Below are 6,607 nucleotides of genomic sequence, written 5' to 3' on the forward strand. Positions count from 1 at the left end.
AGCAAAAAAGCAATAGTACCATTTTTCAAAGAAGAGAATGCTTATATTCAATAAAGGAAGAATATGACCATCATGTGAGTGTAAACATTAGGACAAATTATCATGTGAGAGTATACATATTTGCATTGGGAAGATGTTCTGCATGATAGTACCTAACGAGTAACGAGTTAGTATAATGAGCACTCCAAATTTCTACCACTAAACCAGTATATGTAACCATATGAGTTATACAAGTTCAAGCAGAATAGCCAAACAGAAAAGATCAGCGAGAGAATTCCCTCCATAACAAAGTGATGAAATGCATACCAATGGCCAGGTATAAAAGCTTTCGAGGGTGAACCATGAGAAAGATCATACCTATGTAATCAAACATGTACAGCAAATGATGCCGTCGAGGGCTGTGGCAGTAGAAGAGAGAACCACAGTCAACGTAGAATTTGATATTGATAAAGTCGAAATGTTCCTATTAGGAGGAAATAAAATGCTTCTAGTAAGACTGTCGATAAAGTAGCATTGTGTAACCCGCAAACTGCAGGGCCTCCTAACTAAAATAAAATTGAATATTCTTCGGAGATTCACTTGTCCAGACATTAATTTGCAGTGTAGTTTGACAGAAAGCAAAAGACTCGGATATAATCATAGAACCGCAACATAAAGTTTGAATAGTTGAACTACAACATCCTCTTGACAATTTTTATTTCTTTTTAGTTGCAACTATCATAGGTAATAGAAAACGAATAATGAACGGATGTACTTTTATATAGGATTAAAATATGGAGAGAAAATAAATACATATGGTTTGATAAAATATATGAACACTTAGGAAGAAAATATAGTTGGCTCACACCTTAGAAAGTTGTCCCTAAAATTACAAGATAGCAGACCATGAAGGTTAGCAAGCCAATATAAATGTATGATTGGTTACAAAGCATGGAGCTGCCTTAGCATGGACGAGTTCTTGTTGCTGCCTAGCATAGAGCAACCATGATAGTGCACTAACAAATGCCATACAAATTCATTTCATGGCAGGAAATTGCAGATGCTAGGCTATATGAAACACACACTTACTTAACAATAACTACGATCAAAATTATAGAAGGAACATATCAATAAGATGTTTTTAGAACTACAACATTCTGATTGCCATATCTTTCATAGAAAGGTACATGTCTATCCACCTCATCTTCATTTGAATAAAGCATCCAAATATAAAAATGATACAGAACTATAAATAAGAAGGGGCTAGTGAACATGAAAAGAGGAAACTTATCCATACCACGTCTTTTTAAACCAACGGATCCCTCATCGAGTCATATTTTCTACATCCTACAAATTCTTTAAAGAATAGTACACCATGGCAATAGTAATGAAATTCCTAGAGTTAAACCTATCAAGTTTGGCAGATACATACTTGAATTTGTACCTTTGTTCCTTCCATCTTCTGTCAGTGCAGATTGTGATGCAGAGATCGCAGACCTTTAGCTTGTACTGCAGTTTTATAGAAACTCAGTGCAAGCTACATTCTCCAGCAACAATTATAGATTTGCGTAACAATTTTTTAGCTATATAGAATCATGTAACTGAAATAGTAGTACAGAGCTACAGTGTCATGCTTCCTATTGGCTCTTACATATTAATTGGATTACTATGTAATCATGTTACTGAAACAGTACATAAGCACATGCAGTTTGCATGCCAAGTTTTCTCTAAGAATAAATTTAGGTATATGACACAATAAAATAATAGTAATTGTTCAACAGAAACTGCTACTACCACTTTGATTCCTATGGCGAGTTGAAAATAAGAATAAATTGGATTACTATGTAATCATGTTACTGAAACAATAAGAGTAGTGATAGTTCAACAGAAACTACAAGCAAAAGGCTGGGAACAAACCTGAATCCTTAGATCTATAATTAAAATCTCCACAACTGAAAATAAAAAAGGGGACCAATAGAACAAAACATGGAAACTGAAAAGTAGTTCTTATTTAAACAACCCTTTCCCTCTCACGGTCAAGGGGAATCAATGATACGAGGATGGGGACTGGAACGTGTGGAACCTCCCTTTTATCTGAGAGTTAAAATTAGCCCTACAAAATTTTGTTTGCATTTTAAAAGCCAAGTTAACTATTCAATCACACAGAGGTTGTCCTTTCACTGTTGGTCATGTTCAGGAGCAATTGTATGAAGCAGAAATTCGAGATTAGTTGATATCACAATGTCATCTTGTTGTCAAGAATATGCATATGAAAAAGAGTACAGTGAAAACAATGATTTATCAGAGTAGTTGTGTGCGGTCATTCTAGAAAGTGCACTTGTGGAGAAACTAATCATGCACAACCGAAATAATACCAATCAACAAATTAACCATCAAGAAATATATAGAGAAAAATGGAGATATTATACCCATTCTATACCAGCTGCATGACCTCCTCTGCATCAGAACACAACAGCGATGGCAGGTAGACCAATGCTGCAGCGTTGTCCTAACTCTCCACACTGCTCGATCCTCCAGTTCGCCTATTGTCAACCATTGCATTCCCTCCTCCAAACAGTTTTCCCCCCTTCATTTTATTTTCGTCATGAGACTAAAGACATGCCATCATCTTTATTCCACATAATATCAACAAAAAAATATTCAGTTAGCACAAACATGATGCAAGGCAAGAGTTCAACAGAATATAATCGCAAAACATAAAAACTCCTTTTTACATAAATTGAATAGGGCCAGCTTGCAGATCCAAAATTCACATCACTCGACTCAAAGCATGCATGACAAGGGGATATCAAGGGATGGAGAACCGAATACTCATATGTTTTTACTGGATTATCTCTGTACTGCCTATTTAGTTGATGGATATTGTCCTTGTTGGTCAGGTCTGAACTTTTTAAGAAGAAAGCATGCATAGTTCTTTCAGCAAGTACACATATATGCATCCTGAAACAATAGATAGAAGAGGGGATGTTGTCTGTGCATCCATACATGTGTCGCACCATCTTACTCCATGTCTAAATTAGCAAGATCATAAGAATGGGGGGTTGAGCTACCGTACAACTCACCTTAAAACTCGGCGAGAGAGGACTACCTCGCAGGGAAGAGGGCCTAGATGGGAAGGGAGCGGATAAAACTGGACGCGCTCGGGGAGGGAGGATGCAGAGGAGGCCACCGTAGTTTGTGTCGACGCAGCTCCCCGCGGCCGTGCCGCTGCAGCCGCTATTCTGCCGCACAAGCGTCCCAAGGACCGTCCGGAGCAAATCCCATTGTCCTGCTCCCACAGCACGTCGCCAACAACCTATTCGAATCGGATCCGCGCGACACCGACCGGCCAACCCAGCAACACGCCACCGCTTGTCCACCAAGCTCCGACGCCACCATGACCGGATCCAACCTCCCACCCGTCTTCCTCCGCCTCGATGTCTCCCACGTGGCTCTCAAAGCGCCGCCGCCGTGCTCATCGACGAGAGCCGCCGACACCGAAACGACGAGCCGAGAGGAAAGAAGGGGAGAGAGGATGGGGCGGTGCGCGTGAATCTGGGATATTTGTCTTGCTTCGAAGGGAAGGAAAGGGTCCATCGCTGCCTTTAACCCGGGAAGGTGTTATCTGCCGTAACTCTCTCTCGTCAATACAGTAACAGGGACACGTGGACTGCGCGGTTAGTCGCCCTTACCGCACACGTTAATGCTTTTAATTTGAGGCGAGTGCGCGCTGACGGTTCAGTGTTAGAACCTCGCCCTGCTACAATACCTTTTGAAATCCCTTGCAGCCGCGATCTTTGTAGCCACGATTTGCAACATGGATGCGCCGCAGCCTGCTCCCGTACAACCAGGGCAACTAGTTCGGCAGTTCAGATGAGGCCGGGTGATGTGAGGAAGGAGTGATGCCGATGGTACTAGAAAGGAAAGGGATACGACTTGTGGATGTGCAACGAGGAGATAGGATTGAAAAGGACAAGCGGTTTTGATGGGACTTGTGAGGACAAGCGTCGTTTGCTCGAGGAAGTCCGATGTTTTAACTGTTTATCCGCCGGCTGATCGCTATCATCTCCCCTATTTTATTTGCAAGAATTGTATTTTTCATGTCCACGTACTTAAATTGTTAACATTGGGATGCTGCTAGTTAGAGGAAGAGAGGGAGGGAGAGAGTGAGGGGGAGAGAGAGCAATAGGGTGCATAGCGGCGTCCTGCATGCATGCAAGAGAGAGAGAAAGAGAGAGAGAGAGCAGCAATAGGGATGCAGAGCGGGGTCCCGCAAAGGCGCCCTAGAGTGTTGAATTAGCGCAAAAAATAACCTAACACACCATAGCTTAGCTAGAACTAAGGGCATCTTCAACGTCGACCCACATATTTTCTCCCGCATCCGTCCGCGGACGCGGTGGGACTAGTCCGCAGACACGGATGCGAAAGGCGACCATCCTACGTGACATGCATATATTTCAACTACTTTATGAACCAATCGGACGAAATTCGTGCAAACACATTGGACTTTATACAGACCAGACGACATTTATGCAAACACAACGGGTTTTCATTAGATTTCGAACATTTAAAACAAAAAAGAACCGTTCCGATCCGACCCTAAACCTATCATACTGTAGCGTCCGGCGCCCAAGTCCTTGTCGTCCTCCATCCGCCATCTTCATGAGCACCGACGATAAGACCAATGAAGTGAAGCTGCGGTCTCGACGAGAAAGAGTAGAGCAGGGGAGACACACTGACCCACATGGGACACAACGCCCTGCCGCCTCCCGTGCCCTACTCATTCTCGGAGCAGTCTGCGCCTTGTCTGTCGTCGGTGGACGTGAGATCCATGATAGAAATGATGGTGCCCGCTCTGTCGTCGTCCCACCAGGCTGCCTGATAGTTCGGCGGCGACGCGTAGGAGGCGCAGCTGGCGACCTGGCTTGTTCTCGTCCGCGATCACCTTCAGCCGCGCCTCCGTGGTGGCCGCTTCCTGGCGAGCAGCGGCTTGAGTGCAGATGGCCTCATAGATCGCACGCTGCTCCGCGACGAAGTTAGGGTTCGCCGTAGCCGTGGTTGCCACGGCCTCCTTGCTCGCGCGCTCGCCGTTGATCTGGCGCTCCACCAGCCGGTGCTGCTATAACCAAAAGAGTTGCTGCTATAACCAAAAGAGTAGAAGGTAACAACACAAGGCATTGCAAAACGTTTGGAAAAAAGAAAACCAGAAAGTAACTGTAACAATGTACTATGCTATAAACAAAAACCGAAAAATTGTGTCCAAACAGAGTAGATTCTTCTCATCCAATGTATAGTATTTTGCTCATGGATATCGATCGATCCTCCCATGTACAACACCTAGCTTCTATCTGCCGACACACAAACAGATTAAATAAAATACATTTTCATCATGGGTCGTTGTAAGCGGGAAGCAGATCCTCAACGCAAGGTGTATAGATGAATGACCCGAGGGTAGGCGCGGCGAGAGATCGATGGCGTAGTCCGCTATTTGGATAAAGTGAGCCCAAGTAATGCAATTTGGAGGCACCTAAGTAGTAAGCAAACCCGCTATAATGGCTGCCCAGGAAAACAATTTCCCTGTCAGGGTGATAGCCCAAAAAATCCATTCCATAGTAGCAATTTTTATAACCCTCATTACCGTTGATCCCTTCTTCTCCTGCATCAGTGACGCTGTCATCACTAGAGTCCCATCCATTGTCCCCTTTGTCACTTGATTCTTCCATACAGGGATCCAATGTCCAAGACTTGCCAATCTTATCTCCTATAAGGTGTCGGTTATAGTGTCGCTGAAAATCATGCTCGAGGATCATTTTGATGCCTTAGCGCCCACTCTATGGTTTGACATGTCTCTGATGCCTCTTGTAATACCCATACCGAAATTTGGTACCCGTTGACAGCGGTGTAGTAGATCCTCTGCTTTGATTTTCCAAAATACCCATTGGATTTCTGGTGCGTGTCATTATGCGATACCGGTGCCCCCAAAAGATTATCGAATGTTGGGGTTTTGATCACTGCATACTTTCGATCTTGCAATGACAGCCTAAATAATATTAGAGATAGAGGCATTCGGTAAGCAGCAGTTAAGTGAAACACATAAGCTAAAGACATGAGTAAACAAGTTTTTACTAGATAACAAGGATGATACCTCACGATGAAGTCAACATAGCAATGGAGATAGAATGCTCCCCGCCAGTACACAGCATTACGTCGAAGGGCCCTCGGTCCATGCCGCGCATGTGGGTCCGACCACACGTCTGCCACTGTCACTGCCACGTCGCCTTGTCGAATGAAGTGCCTCTCCTGCCACTGGCCAGTTCTTGACGAGAACAGTTGCACTGCGTATAGGTGCGGTGGCCATTCCACGGAGCCCAATGTGGCCACCTCATCCCGATATTCTGATTTCAAAGACGGCGGCAATTTCTCAAAATCCCTGAAGCTGTACACTCTCGTCCATGATGATCCCTCCTTGGCCTTGCAATGTCTCTTGGGAGACTGATATGGCGGCGCCGGCCTCTCAGGCACGTTAGGGAAGCATAGCACGTCGTAGTGCAACGACACCGTTGGGTCGAACATGAGGTACGTGTGGTTGCGGAAAAAGGGTACGGGCGGCGGAGGCACCGTCGCCCAC

At 44.4% G+C, this 6,607-nt stretch overlaps 1 long non-coding RNA gene across 2 annotated transcripts in view; it reads right to left on the reverse strand.

The window, feature by feature from the left end:
• Positions 1-3,539, reverse strand: part of LOC119354225 — a 4,183-nt gene extending 644 nt beyond the window's left edge. Inside the window, exons 1-3 of one of the 2 annotated variants that reach the window (XR_005170730.1) lie at positions 3,063-3,539; positions 2,409-2,608; positions 358-1,488 (exon numbers count right to left, since the gene is read on the reverse strand). This is a non-coding gene — a long non-coding RNA (uncharacterized LOC119354225). Of the gene's footprint in view, positions 1-357; positions 2,609-3,062 lie in introns of both variants that reach the window. The other variant, XR_005170729.1, reaches the window with a different exon arrangement.
• Between the last annotated feature and the right edge of the window lie 3,068 nt (positions 3,540-6,607).

The sequence above is a fragment of the Triticum dicoccoides genome, chromosome 2A, assembly GCF_002162155.2.
Source record: "Triticum dicoccoides isolate Atlit2015 ecotype Zavitan chromosome 2A, WEW_v2.0, whole genome shotgun sequence".
In the NCBI taxonomy this organism is placed as follows: domain Eukaryota; kingdom Viridiplantae; phylum Streptophyta; class Magnoliopsida; order Poales; family Poaceae; genus Triticum; species Triticum dicoccoides.